Genomic DNA, 15,533 nt, shown 5'->3' with positions numbered 1-15,533 from the left:
TTATGACGTCATATCGATCAGATGAATGTTTACTCAATCGATCCCTGAGAGTTGCCTTGTCATACCCGCGCATCCAAAGTCTTTGCAATTACGTTATTTTGTTTGCATCCTTTTATAATGGCGCTCTGGCTTTTAACAATGGTGTACATCTTGACACGTGGTTCTCTTTATTATATTTTTATCATTTTTGAAATTTTGAAATCTGATAATTGCGCGCAAAGTCCAAAATAATATAGTCCAAAATGTATGTTTAAGAACATCAACATGCCAACATAGCCAATTATTTTGAAAAATAATCAATGCTCTTTTAATATTTAGCACTGAGGAAATTACAACATATATCCTGGAAAATAAAACTTCCTTCAGCAAGTATTTCAAACATTGCAGGAAGAACCAAAACAATCATCGTGCTATTAAGAGTCATTTGAATCATAATTATTTCATTATTTCAACTTGTAAAATATAATTTTAAAAAATATTAAATATGATAAAATATAACATGTATGATAACAACTTCTAATTCAAAAACGCAAGTGGTTATGTCGTTTGGAAATGTGTCATTTCTAAACTCTCAACTTTTACCGACAATTTGTCCGATTTTAGAAACACATGTTCACCAATGTTTGCCGTTCAATTTCATTTAAAATTTACTTCTCTTTTTTTAAAATACTGACAACTTTGTCAGTGCAATATGCATGGAAACTTTAATTTACAGCCCCAATTTTTCGTCAGGTCTACGGACCACCAATCGCCCCACCCACTTAAAACTATTGTTTAATGTGTGCATCGGAATGAATCAAATAAATCTAATCATAGCCTTTTGATGAAGTCAGTACATGTTTAATAGACCCTCATGAGAGTATATCGACCTTTGACGAAAACAGACTTTTCATTCCTCTTTAGAAATGAAACTAGACGTGTCAAATATCAAAAATCTTCAACGGTATAATCATAATAATATAAAATTTATTCGCTTAAGATTAATACAGTAAAACAATGGGTTTTTGATAAATACGCTTCAATGTCGCTATTGTGATGTCACAATATCACAAGTGCTTAACCTTTCTTTTATAAAAAAAAATGAATGCTTATTTACTAATCAAAAGTGATGATTATAAATTAACTTATAGTTTGAATATAGTAATGTTTATAACAAAACTTTTTCAATGATTTTGCGAAAATAATTGATTAATCATTTGATTGTAAAAAATACAATATTATAAAAAAATTGCTGTTAATGAGGTTGTATTATCTAAGGGTTAATTGCTGTTTATTTATATGTGTCACTGAAAAATCTACAAACTTCAGTATTAAGGCATCATTAATCGATTCTCTATATTTATTTTTATAAATTCTTTTTGGATACCAGGACAGTAGAGATTTAACACATAGTAAATCACACAATAAATACAAATAATATTTTCAAATACATATAAAAACTCAAAACTGTCACCCACAGTACTTGTACAAGTACAAAGTAACAAATTAATGATTTTTGCTGGACAAAAGTTTAAAATGAAAACAATAATCAGCAAGTATAAACAATGTGATTTCTGGCGTTCGATCGCTGTCAATCGATACCAAACAGGATATGTATGATTTATTTGAGGGTATTTTTCGTGTTTTTTACTTAAAATATGTTCTCGATACTCTTTTTATAAATAAGTTCACATCTGATTTAAAAATACTATAAGCTATGAATAGAAATATAGCTATTTACAACGTAATATATACAATTTAACTGGGACGACTGTTCAAATAGATTTTATATCCTATGTAATATGTAGTTTAGAAGATTATTATATGAATTTTCTATCTGATTTAATGTTTCTTTATTTACGAGTACAATGGCCCTTGTAGATAACGGTGTAAAAAGTATTATGTAAACTATATTTTTAGAATATAATAAAAAAAATCAATAGGTAAAATAAATAATCATTCAATGATTATTTTTTGTAAAAGAAAACAGTTGTTAACCTTTTAAAAAGTCCATTTATCTATGTCATCACTCCAGTCTTAAGAATTTTATGTAAACGATTTGTACATTAAACATTTTTTAAACAAATACTATTCGTTTTGTTTATGCTGCCAAATCCTGGAACACATTCTTCTGTTCGTAAAATTTCTGACGAAAGTAAACGAGGAAATAGACAATCAATAATAGAAGAAATATTCCAGAGAAAGCAGCTATACTTGTTTTTAGAAATGTAGTTTTATAATAATGACCTGGAGCTGAAACATGTTTTGGACATTGTGTGCCGCTATTTGTATTTGTTTCGGTGCGAACGACTTTAGGTGTTGTCAAAAGGGTTTTTAGGGTTGTGTTGAGTCCGGAGCTCCGGTTAATTGTAGTCTTTTGTAGTGGAACAGTTGTTCCTACAAATATGAACAATTATATATTCCCCTTGTTTTGTAATCAATGTAAATCTATATATCATATAGTTCTAAAATGTCTTTAAAACACCGAAAAGAAAACGAAACATTATCACTATCAAGAAATTGTGTAACAGCTATATATCACTCGTCCTAAGTCTGAGCAATATTTGCAGAATATATCTGCATGCATTTATTATATAACATAGATAAATCAAAAGGACAGATTCATATTGGATGTAAATATAATAAATCATTGTAAAGCTAGAAGAAATTGACATTCGTAATCGTTGTCTTCTTTTTCTCAATGCACACTGTCTATCATAAGAATAATCTCGGTTTTTACGTACACAACTTATTCAAATTTTTAAAAAAGTTTACCTTGCAGGCATCCCATAGATACATTGCAATATTCTTTTTTGCAATCACAAATTAAATCACAGTTCCTTCCATAAGTAGGGTAAGTACATGGTGTTTTACATCCTTTGCCTACGAAACCATCTTGACACGCTAAAAACAACGGCATGATTTGCATATCAACGTGAAACGGTTATCTAATCTTTTAAATACAGTAACACAAAGTAACTATACCCAAAATTTGAAATTTCAAAAATGATATTTTATAAGGACGATTACCGATGCAGGTGGTGTTCATCTTGTCCCACTGGAATCCATCGCAACATCTCCCACTACAACCATTATCCAAATCATAATTTTAGAATTTAAAGGATTTCTTTTTTAATGATACATCCTCCCCCCATTTTTGTGATGTAAAAACATAATCATCATATGTACATGTACATGTAACATGTGATAAAGGGTTTTTGGAGAAAAAGAGGGGGAAGAGGGGGCATCCCAACTCAGAAATCATGATGTAAAACTCAAAATGTTCTTACATTAAAAAAAATTAAAAAAACATCTTTGAAATCATACAAAACAACAAGTGGTGAAAAACGCTGATTAATGTAAATAACGTTATTTACGATTGTTATGGGTACAAAAACATTAGTGCACTTGTCATACTGTAAATTTTGACGCATATTTTGTGTAGATAGAGGCGGATCAATCAATTTTTTAACATGTAAAAATAAATTTTATAAATGAACAGAGCAGAATCTTAAAACAATTATTCTATCGTTAAATCCTGTCTTTTGTGCTTGTTTTGATTCGGCATGTGATTATTTTTAGAGCGTGTATTATTTCTTTTCTAGAGTGTTTAATGTACAAGTTCGATGTGATTGACATCAGAAAGCCTATTTAAATCCGCTTTTTACAAGGGCATACACTAAACAGACCATTACATTCCTTTTGGATATAAATTAAGGCAATGTTTAATTCATTAAAAAGTGCTGCTGCTTCGATGAAATCTATAGAATGAATTGATAAATACGTTAAATTTTAAGCGAAGGTCATATAAATTCCAGCCGGAGTTTATTTCTTTGATATTTATTCTAATAAAAGATTAACTCAATAAAAATCAGCTGTACTTTTCAGAATCTAGCAAAAAAGTAGAATTTATTATTCAAATTTTTAATTCAAATACGAGCAACATATCACGTGGCTATCAATTCAGGGACCACACTAAGTGTCATTTTAGATAGCATTTACTATACTGTTTTTATTTAATATGACATTTTATATCATGATAAAATAACTTAAATAATGATATTTTCATAGTAAACCTTAACAGTGCTGCTTAATAATAGAGTGAATGACCCAATATTGAAAGGGTGCAAGACTCTGATGGAAAATAATTTTCCCATATTTGTTAACTTTCAAAATATGTTTCATGTATATATGTTTTCATAGATGAACTTAAACAAGATGGCTAGTATACATGATTTAAGATAACTCCATACTCGTAAAATTCTCTGATGAAAGTTGAAAAACTGAACAAATTTCAACTTAATAGACTTAAATTTCATCAATTATTGGAAAAAATATACATGTCATCACACTTTTTCAGATGTCAGATAAAAATGAACTAGAGCATATTTTAGCATCAGAAAACCGTACTTTTTTGTTAAAAGTAAAATATTTGTAGGCAGAAACTTGTTTATCTTTTTTAATTTTATTGTCAACTGTGTTAAAAAAACTAAAACTACAAACACATTTTAAAATTAGTTGTTGGGATTAGAAAAATTAGAAAAATTATAGCATTTAGACATACAACTGAGAGAAAAGTCAGAAAAAAAGTTATTTCCCCTTAGCATAGATAAAATCTATAAAAAATTGGAAATTTGGGATAAAATTCAGCTGCAAAATATTCTTTATCTTAACAGTATTTCTAATTACATCCATGTGATTATATTCACATAAAATAAATAAAACTATCTTGCACAAAATGTTAAGAATTCAAAGTTTTACAATAAAGTATGACATTACAGAACACTGGATCTACTTTAATTAACACAACCTCTCATTTCCAACCTCCAGGGGCAGACGGAAACTCTCCCTCAGTATCAGCAGGAGACATGAAAGGACGAGTGCACTTATGGGCCCCGGTTAAAAGTGAAAAAATGAAGATTCAAATTAAGCATATTTTTTCCCCAAACATTATCTATTGATGTCTAATCCATAAGAATTAACAAGTTTTAGCGCTGAATTTATTGTATATAAAAAGCACGAAGCTTTAAATCGTAGTAGGGGTCAGCAGACATTCGTGATTTTGTATAGTAAATAGATGACGGGCATTCATTTCAAAGCCTTTGTTTACTGTCAGCCTAACCGAGTACAAACTTGTGGAAAAGACAAAATACGCATTATACATTTAGAAAACTCCTGTGAAAGTAAGAAGTTTGTACTACATTAGGCTGGTACCTAAAAAATGAAAAACGTATGAAAATTTCAAGGTTTTTCCTATAGCAAGCGAAAGTTATTACCTGCGTGACCCATGTTTGAACCCACGCATGGAATAAATTATTTCAAACAATCACGTGGGTTCTATCCAGGTAAACGTTGCTTACTGTAAAACTTATACGTTTTAAATCACTTTCCATCATCTTTGTATGGTCAGGAATGTTTGTTTGGTCACTATGGTAATATGCTACTCCAAAGCTTTATTCATTTTTTTCACACGTAAAATAATGCATAAAGTTTAATTCTGCAAACGCGCCAATCGATCCACCAACAGAATAATGTTGATTTAAATGTCTCCTCCCTCTGATAAAAATAGACACAATTCAAGTAGGTTCTGATCGTTTTTCCGGATATAGATTATTTACAGGGACTTAAAAATCCTCAATTTTTAAAACTGTATACTAATTTTGGTAAATTTAAGCGTGCATATAAATCAGAAGTATCCATCAGAGCTTAACTATTACGAGAAAAAAGCAATTTGTTGATATTTTCTACATAAAAACGGTACTGAAAAAGGGCCCATTCTCTATAGCTTAAGTGCACTTGTTCTTTGTAAATTTGGTAGAGGGCTTCCTAGTCTACAAAATTATGAACTCGGCTTTCCTTACAAGTGTGTAAGAGTAGAGAAGATAATTTTTTAATATGATATGCATTTACACAAAAATCCATTTTGGCCATACAATGAGTCAAACCCGTACTCCAGGGGACACACTATTTACAATATTTGTAGAACTTTTCCTGATTAACAAAATTATCAAGTCATTTTTTTTACCAGATGTTTGAGAGTGAAGTTAAAAGATGTTTTAGCATAATATTCATTAATACTACTAGTATATGGCCATACTGCCTCCCCCTATGGTCTGAAACCCTGACCCATGGGTCATGAATTTCACAATTTAGGTAGAGGAGTTTGTGGACATCATAACCACGCATTCATTTTCCCCCACATCTGTGGGAGAAAAGAAAAAAGTTTTAATACATCTTCACTATATGGCTATATTGACCCCGCCTAAGGGCCTAAACCATTGACCCATTGGCCATTAATTGCACAATTTTGATGGAGGACTTTATTATCATCATAACCATGCATCTTGTTTTTAACAAATATATAGGGGAGTTAAGAAGATTTTCTATGATTAAATACATTTTTACTTTATGGTTAAATTGGTCCCATCCTAGAGCGTGAACCCCTGACCCAGGGCCCATGAATTTCACAATTTTGTTGGTTTCCTTTATGAACGTCATTACCATGCATTCAGTCACATGTGTGGGTGTTAAGAAAAAGATTTTTGAACATTTTTTTTTTTAATATTTGGCCCCAGCTGTGGCGGCCCGGGGGTGGTAGAACCATGAATTTCACAATTTCAATTCCTCTTATCATAGAAATGCTTCCCATCAGAAATGGTTATCACTGGCCAAGTAGTTTCAAAGAAGTAGTTCAAAATGTAAAATGTTAACGCACGGCGACGGACGAAAACAGATAGCAAAATGTCACCTGAGTTTACTCAGGTGACCTAAAAAAACTATTTAGTTTCTCTCTATTATATAATATGATATTCATTTTATAAATGATTTAAGATTAGTAGTTAAACATGTGAGATACATATTGATTTGAAACATATAAATTTAAAACAAGCGTCAAAAGTGAAAACGACAACGCATTTGAGATACTGAACCTCAAATTACTTTACAAAATTGGCACCAATTTACCTTGCATGTTTCAAAGATTATTTCCACACAACTTTTGCACAACAAAAAAATTGATAGTTGTCAGATTGATCCTTCTAACATGCATCCAAAATACATGCAAACCAAATGCGTCTTTTTGAAGATATGGAATAACGAACCCGAACTTACAAACTGATTGAACCCCTCTTATTATTATATTCGTATTTAGCTCAGATTTGGAACAGAATAAGCGCTTAATTTTTGCAAATTATTTTTTCCTTTCTGTGTAGGATGATTGATGGTTAATAACCTTGAAATTAGCTTAGTTAATAGTTCTTGAGAAGACAGACGATTTTAAAATCCCCCCCCCCCCCCAATTTACAGTTCCGAAGTTTTCTTCGTTTTTAATTTAAACTGGCCTTTTATTTCTACAATTCATATTTGCCTTTCTATAAGGATGCTTTGTGCCTTTGGTTGAAATTGGCAAAGTGGTTAAAGAGAAGTTCAAAATGTAAAAGTTTACAGACGGACGAACAGACGGACAGGTAAGCTAAAAACTAATTTCTGTTTATGATATAAAAGTACATTATCTTCTTGTTTTTGATAAAACTGCTTACTTTGCACAAGGTCCAGTAGAACACAGTCCATAGTTTAAAATTGTACACATCGCAACAAGGCAAATCATTTTGAAACAAATACCAAGTTGAATGTATTTGGAAAAAAGCGTTATAGTTATACAAAATTTTAATTTCCGTATGCATGACAAATGAGGAAGAACAACAAAACGTGGCATAATCTGAGGTCTTGTTCGTATGTAATATATATATATATATATTGGACCCTATCATTGTCATACCGCCTAAAAAAAATGAAGTATACGTGTTATTTGTTTTTCGAAATGAAAATCATATCAGTTTTTCAAGTAGAATATTTTTCAGTAGTTGTTATTGAAAACAAATTATATGTTTTACATGATATTGCTTGAAATGTGAATTTTCTAGTGGACGCACGATTATTGAGGACACAGATTCCTATTTGAACAAGGGCACCGTATGCGGAGCATCACCTCGCGACATGACTTGTTGTAGGGGGAAGTGCATTATTTAGGGAAATACATGTACATTTTTCAGATCAAAATTTATCAGATCAAAATAAATATGACACAAGTATTTCTAAAAACAACTTTGAATTCATAATATCTATTTTATCCCAATCCCCAAGCTTTGTGGTGTATAAGTTGGGGGAAGGGGGGTACATGTACGTGGTTGCATATTTTTCTTATTCCTAGCAGAAACTCAACACATGTACACATATGCTTTTAAGTTAAATAATTTAGATTCATTAAGAGACATTCATATTTATATAAGCATACATAAACGATCCGTATATATTATGAAAAGTAGCTGAAGATCTAGCGATCTGTAGCCGGCTCTGATGGACAATTCTAGTTTGTTGTGGTATGTCAACCCATAGTAGTAGATATGCAGCTATTATTAATATGAAACAATCTTCACGTGATAAATGTGCGATATTTGTCAAAGTCTTTTCTGAATTTTGAACTAGTTCTATTGTAAGTAATGTGGGAAATGTCCGAAAGTCGACTGCTTGTTTCGATGTTAATCGGATGACTTTAATTTCTTGCCCGCTTCAAATTTTAACATGGGATATCTTCTAACCCTCAATACAACAAGACGTTTGTTTTTTTGTTTTTTTTTTACCTTTATTAGATTAAAATCCCAATATTTGAACTGCATACGGTAGCTATTTACTTAAGGTCGTACATAAAATTACCGGAAATGTCTATTGTCGAGATGTACATAAAATTCATGTTTTAACTTTGTTTTACGATAATAATTTAAAAAGTATTGAATCAATTTACTTGGAAATCAATAGGGTTTGAATCGGTTTTAAGTTTATAAAAAATGGAATACTTCATAATCTTCTTTAGCACATCTGTCAAAATGTTCACTGCATGCGGGCGGTAAGTTGTGTTCCTGTTTGGCCGATGTAATCTTCGCCACAGTGGTTACATGTAATACAGTAACGCAGATTTTTGGATTTACACGACATATTTTCATTTACATAAAAAGTGTTGCCACATTTAAAAGAAATAGAATTTCCTTCTTTAGATAAGGCCACGTGCCGCACCTTGAATCTCCGCATTTGGAAACAACATATTTTTCTGGTGTTGAATCAAATTTTGCACTTGTTAATACTTTCTTCAGATTTGGTGGTTGTCTTTGGCTATGGAGTAGGTCAGATTTTTTAATTAGTTGTTTAAGTTCTTGATCCCGCATCTTGAAATATATTAAAATGTTTGGGATTGTAGGTTGTAAGAAAAGGAATTAAAAATGAATCTTTTTCCTTTTTTCTGGTTGTTCTGAGTATGGTCTGTGGTATTTCATTTGCTTCTTTTATGGCCGAATCTATTAGTTCTTCAGGATAATTTTGAGCACTTACATACATTTTCAATTCCATTAATCTTTGATCTTTGCTTTTTCTTCACTAACAAAAGTGCAAATTCTTTCTGTTGGTGTGCGTAGGGTGACAGGATTTAAAATTTAGATACTGATGAGTGTCCGTGGTTTTGTAATAAACATCTGTTGAAATTTTTGATTGGTTTTTTAAAACCATAATAACCAGAAAAGAAATAGAACACTCACTGAATTCCATGGTGAATTGAATATTTGGATTTAAAGTGTTAAGAAAACTATGTAATTCATGAGGATCTTCCTCGGATTCTTCCAAGAAAATGAAGCAGTCATCTGAATATCGTTTCCAAGAATGTTAAAGGTGTTGACTAATTTTTTGGTCTAGTTCCTTTTCAACATTTTGGTACAAAATTTCTTCAAAATATCCCATTACTGAAATACTGTAAGTGGGCGCCATTTTTGTCCCCATTGCAGTTTCCTTGATTTATTTGTAATAATCTCCATCAAAATGAAATGTATTGTTTTCCAAAATAAACGGTATTGAATCTAAAATGAAGTCTGGTGAAAAGTCTCTCGGGATAAGCTCTGGGTGTTTTTTTTATTCAAAATATTATAGCTTGTAATCCAAAATCATGTGGAATATTTGTATATAAACTAGTTACATTAAATGTTACTGGAAGAGAATTTGGGTCTGTTGTTTCTGGAATTTTGTTGAGGAAATCCATGCTATCCCGAATGTAACTAAGGACTTTTTCACATATATTCTTTAGTATAATGTCCACAAAATTGCTTAGTCTATGTGTTGGGTATGATGAGCCTGCAACAATCAATAATAGAGATGAATTGTATTTTTTTTAAAGAACTATGACTTAGCACATGCAGAAAGTTTGCTGGTGCTTCAAAAGTAGTTTATTTGGCAAGTTAATGAAAAATTATTCTCAAGTCGTATAAAATAAATAAATACTGTGGACGACTTGTTCGATAAAAAAAATGACAACCATTCATTAATTATTTTGTCAAGGAAATATTCTGACTTCTTCAAAATAAACACCGGTACCTGACGTTATATATCTTTGTTTACTTTTTGTTTATTTTAAACATATTTTATTGAGTAATCAAATGATTTGTGCAATAGGGAAAGCCTATGTAAACTCTCCGTAATAAAAAGTGTTTTGTCTTTATAGATATACTCTTTACCTAATGAAGGTTTTACATTTTTAATTATAACAAAAAGTACAACGTCAGGTGCCTGTCGAAGAAAGCTCTGTTGAATTGCCTGTAAGTTACTATAACCGTCAGTATAAGTTGGATATATTTATCGACAAGTTTAAAGTTTAGATTCTTTTCTAAGAGATTATGACAAGATTTTGTCACACGAAGGAATGAAAACCAAATCAATGTAAAAATTATTCTAGCCCGACTCGCCTGTTCCATTCAGAAGCAAACGGTCATCTTCTTAGCTTTATTTACATAGTATTGTAATGATAAATAAATAAACTTTTTTCAGTCTCAAAATTAAATGATTAATATCAACCTAAATTAATCAGCCACGTTTGAATATGTATCGGACAGTATGAAAATTTTAAACCTGAAACTTTCAAAATAGTGCATGATTGTACATTTATATCGTGTAGAGTAAGTTCCAGTTCAAATAAAAACTCTAAAGTTGGGTCAATTTTCAACAGGGTCAATTTTTACCGTGTCAAAGTCATCAGCGTTTGGAAAAATCTTTCTCTTGCCGTTGAAACACGACCCCGGATATACATTTTACGATTTTGGTCTCAATTTTCAACGTTGAAATATGACTCCCAGGGTTAAAACTCAACAGTAAAAATGACCCCCGGGTCAATTTTCAACCCAAATCAATATTCTTCCTTACACCGGAGCTATAAATCCTAACGTTAACATTACCACTTATGGAAAATTGATCAGTGGACTATACCCAAATGTGGATACTTAATTCACGACGTTTCTACACTTTACACACATTCCCAGCGTTGAAGTGCAGGGGATCTATTCACAAAAAACGTACGTTTAATCGTAGACGTAAGTTTGACGTAGGATATTTTCGTAAGATTTTGTTTATTCACAAAATATCGTATGTTAGACGTTACGTCAAAAAACAGTCGTAAGTTTACGTCTACTACTGGGTTGACGTAAGTCTGTAATTGATATGTTTATAGTTGAGCAATGGAAATGGCAGTTTAGGGACTACCTTCATTTTGTCATAAGCAAAGTTAAGAGAAGAAACTCCTATTTGATAACACACGATGGTTTACCATGAAAAGACAGTGCCAGAGCTCCCTTTGTCTCCAGTGTTGCAAAATATATTAATGGTGGTTGGAATTTATTTTTCTTAATCATATTTGAAGCACAATTGTAATCATACGAGCATACAACAGATAGTCACCATTCCAAACCCTACACATATAGGTATACGCCATATTTTTAACTCATGTGGTTTATCAAATGTTTGGCATAGTCAGTTTTTAAATATTGTTAACCAAAAATGGGTTTCGACGGCAGTTAAACAGAGTTTACAAGATCATTTTTTTTCAAAACTGACCTCCTATCAATATCTATCAGACCCTGACAAGTGTAAGGAGAAGTAGGATGGTTTATTAAAGCTGAACACCGCTCGTAAATAGGCACTGTCCGCCATATTTCTCTTTAATCACTGCTGTCCCTACAACCCTTATATAAGGGACAGACCTCTAAACAGTTCAAAGTACTTAGCTGTGGAGGTCTCACCTGTGTGGACGTACATTTTGCCTCGCCGTGTTACCCGGTCGCGATGAAACTATCAAATTTTACGCACTTTTTGAAGCCAGGAGAATACTAACATCAAATAAATTGGTCAATGCATTATTTACGAACAGAAAATGAACATAAGATAAGAAAAAAATGCATAAAATCTAAAGACCACGAAAGGAATTCTACATGTCGGCCACGAGGTTCAGGTGTGCAATCGGGTGTAACGAAATCGAAGGGTTTATATACCAGGTATCTGTGTGACGGTGCCTATTTACGAGCGGTGTTCAGCTTTAACTTAAAGACTGATTGACAATCCTTTCTTGACTTGAAGCTGTACCAGAAGACCATCTTCGTTGCTTGCAACGAGCTCGGCTCTAGTTTATTTGTACTCATTTAATTGAATTAAACTCAAATCGCTTAAAATCATGAGGGTTAGTTTTGTTTAATCATATTTAAGATACATGTATATTAAGGGATTTTTAAGAAATGTATAGGCCTTTGTTCTAATTTCATTAAATATAAACTGTTATGGACAACTTGAACTAGGTATATTCAGTGTCTTAGTTTAATGTGTACTTTCGAGTACATGTACTTTGACTTGGAAAATTGATCCACCACATATAATCATAGCCTCAAAGCAAAACAAAATATGATATGCGCATGCTTAGTACTCAGCGGAGATGCCTAAGGTATTCGACATTTAAGCCCTAAATTACGCCTCTTTCAGAAACGCAACTAGGACCCGACTAAATATTTGCGTAACTTCGTTAGTCGGACTGTCTAAGCCCAAATATTCACGCTTTTTTTAGAAACGGGCCCCAGGGGCTCGTTTCATAAAGGGTCGTAAGCCCAGACGAGCGGTACGCCGGTGTAAATACGAGACTAGTTGGAATATTTGCGTTTCATTAAAGAGTGCATCTCTATGTCCGACAAAAGTTAAGCCAAACTTTTACGCCATTAAATCATAGGTAGGCGGAAGCTCAGACGTACACATAAGTAAGATTATATTTTAAGAATCGGTGATTGTATCTTATCACTAATGCAATTTAATTTATTGTCAAACTTTGATACAGAGAAAAAACGATTTATACCTAAGTTCTGGAACTTGTTTGCTACCGGGTTGGTTCTCTCGACTCAAATTAATGCGCAGAGAGAGAGAGAGAGAGAGAGAGAGAGAGAGAGAGAGAGAGAGAGAGAGAGAGAGAGAGAGAGAGAAACGGATGAACAAACGGGGTTAGATATACATTTGCAATTCGAACTGATTTGATAAATACACTTTATATTTTTTCTTAATACTGGATACAAAAATGTCCCTTGAAAGTGTAACTTATTACAAGAAATGTACAATGAAATATTATGTTATGCCAAATTGTAGACTATCGCAAAATCCTTGAAAATAAAATTAAAGTGCTTTAATTTTGTTTTAGAACCCCAAAAATTCATTACAATTAAAATGCGCAACAAAGGTCAAAAACTTGTCATATTGTTAATTATGAGTATATGAATAAAATTGGTAGATATAAATATAATATTTACAACATGACAACTTTAAAATCTACACCCACCAAGTAATTTAAAAATGTTCAGTAAGATAACAGTAAAAAGTTAACAAATATTTTCGAACTTCCTGAATATATATAAATACCTAAAATGATATAGTGATAATTCTTTTGAGCACATCAAACATGTACTTTATCCAAAATAATAGTTTTTGGTTTTAAGTGAACTGTAGTGATATTTATTAAAATTGATTTGAAAATTGAAGGACGAGTTTAAGGCTATTATTTAAAAGGATTGATGGACGAGTTTAAGTCTATTATTTGAAAGGTCAAAGCTGAACACCGCTCGTAAATGGGCACAGGTACCTGGTTTATAAACGCTTCGATGTCGTTACTCCCGATTGCACACCTTAAACTCGTGGTCGACGTGTTATATTCCTTTCGCGGTCTTTGGATTTTATGCATTAATTCTTATTTTATGTGCATATTCTGTTTGTAAATTATATTTTGATCAGTTTATTTGATATTAGTATTCTCCTGGCTTGAGAAAAATGCGTAAAACATGTAACACGTCGAGGCAGGATGTACGTCCAAACAGATGAGACCTTTACAGCAATCTAAGAGGTCTGCAGTTTATATAGAGGTTTTAGGGATAACGGTGGGGAGAGAGAAATATGGCAAACAATGCCTATTTTCGGTGTTTGGCTTTAAAGTTTAGAAATACTATTGTTTAGAATTTAATTTATAGAGTTGCTATTAAAATTAGAGTCGGCTCTCTCTTTGACAATCTGGTGTTTTATTTTTTTTTATTTTGTGTATTGGTTGTTTCTGATACAGACATCGGGCAATTTGACAGAACTCGTCTGAACGTTATATCAGTTCAGGATATATATGTATTGTTCATGACAGTGTTATGCTTCCGTAATAAATTAACAGAACTGACCAATGCTATTAAATGCATTTGCCGATAATCTATACTTATAAATTAAGGCATTTTGCAAATAAACTACAAAATGCCTGCACCAGAGTACTTGCTTGCACCTTTAGTTTTTCAACACATGTGAGATGATGTCCGTAAGGTATAATTGAATTTTAACTGTTAACTGATAAGTTATTATTGTGAAATTAATCAAAAGCCTACTTTCATTTTTGATAAACAAGTCAGAAATAGCAAAAAAAAGGTGGTGGACACGCTTTGGGGGATCCAAGTCAGGGATAGTCTCGATCAAAATATATACTTGCAATTAAATAATATTGAACGATTACGGAAAGAGTGAATATATTAACTGTGAGCCTATTTAGAAAATATATTAAAGTTAAGATTTGGCAAATGTTGAATAAATAAAATAAGTCAAATCGTTTCTTTAGTGGGCGAATCTAGTTTTAATACTCATTCGCTTGCGACGACAGAGTGTTTCAAACACTGTTTGTAAAGAACAGATTATTGTATTCTACGTCTACATGTACATGTATATGCTGGCAATTGCAACTTCTCGGAAAGTTGCGATTGCTATACGATGAATGCATAAAACGGGAAAGTTAAATGGGGATGCCACCCTCTAGATTGTTTTTTCAATTATTTGAATTTTTATTTGCGAGAGCAATTGAAATTATATTGAAAATCGACCCAAATAATCAGATTTAGATAAAGATATATTAAATGCCTTGGGGTAAAATGCTGACGATGGACCCTCCATTTTGGAGGGTCCAGAGTGGAGGGGGTGGAGCTTGGTGTGTCAATCTTAATCAGGAGTCCGTTTGATCCGTCATTCCAATTATGTTACCAGAATCAGAATGGGCCACAACATTGTTTTATTTATAGGACTTTTAAACACAGGCACATAAAACTCCCCTCCCCTAATTCAAATTTGCTCATTATATACAATGAATATCATGAAAAAATTGGAGTTTATATCTGTGTAATTGTTGAAATTAATAATGGATAATG

The sequence above is a fragment of the Magallana gigas genome, chromosome 10 (genome assembly GCF_963853765.1).
Source record: "Magallana gigas chromosome 10, xbMagGiga1.1, whole genome shotgun sequence".
NCBI lineage: Eukaryota > Metazoa > Mollusca > Bivalvia > Ostreida > Ostreidae > Magallana > Magallana gigas.
This window is presented reverse-complemented; position numbering follows the sequence as displayed.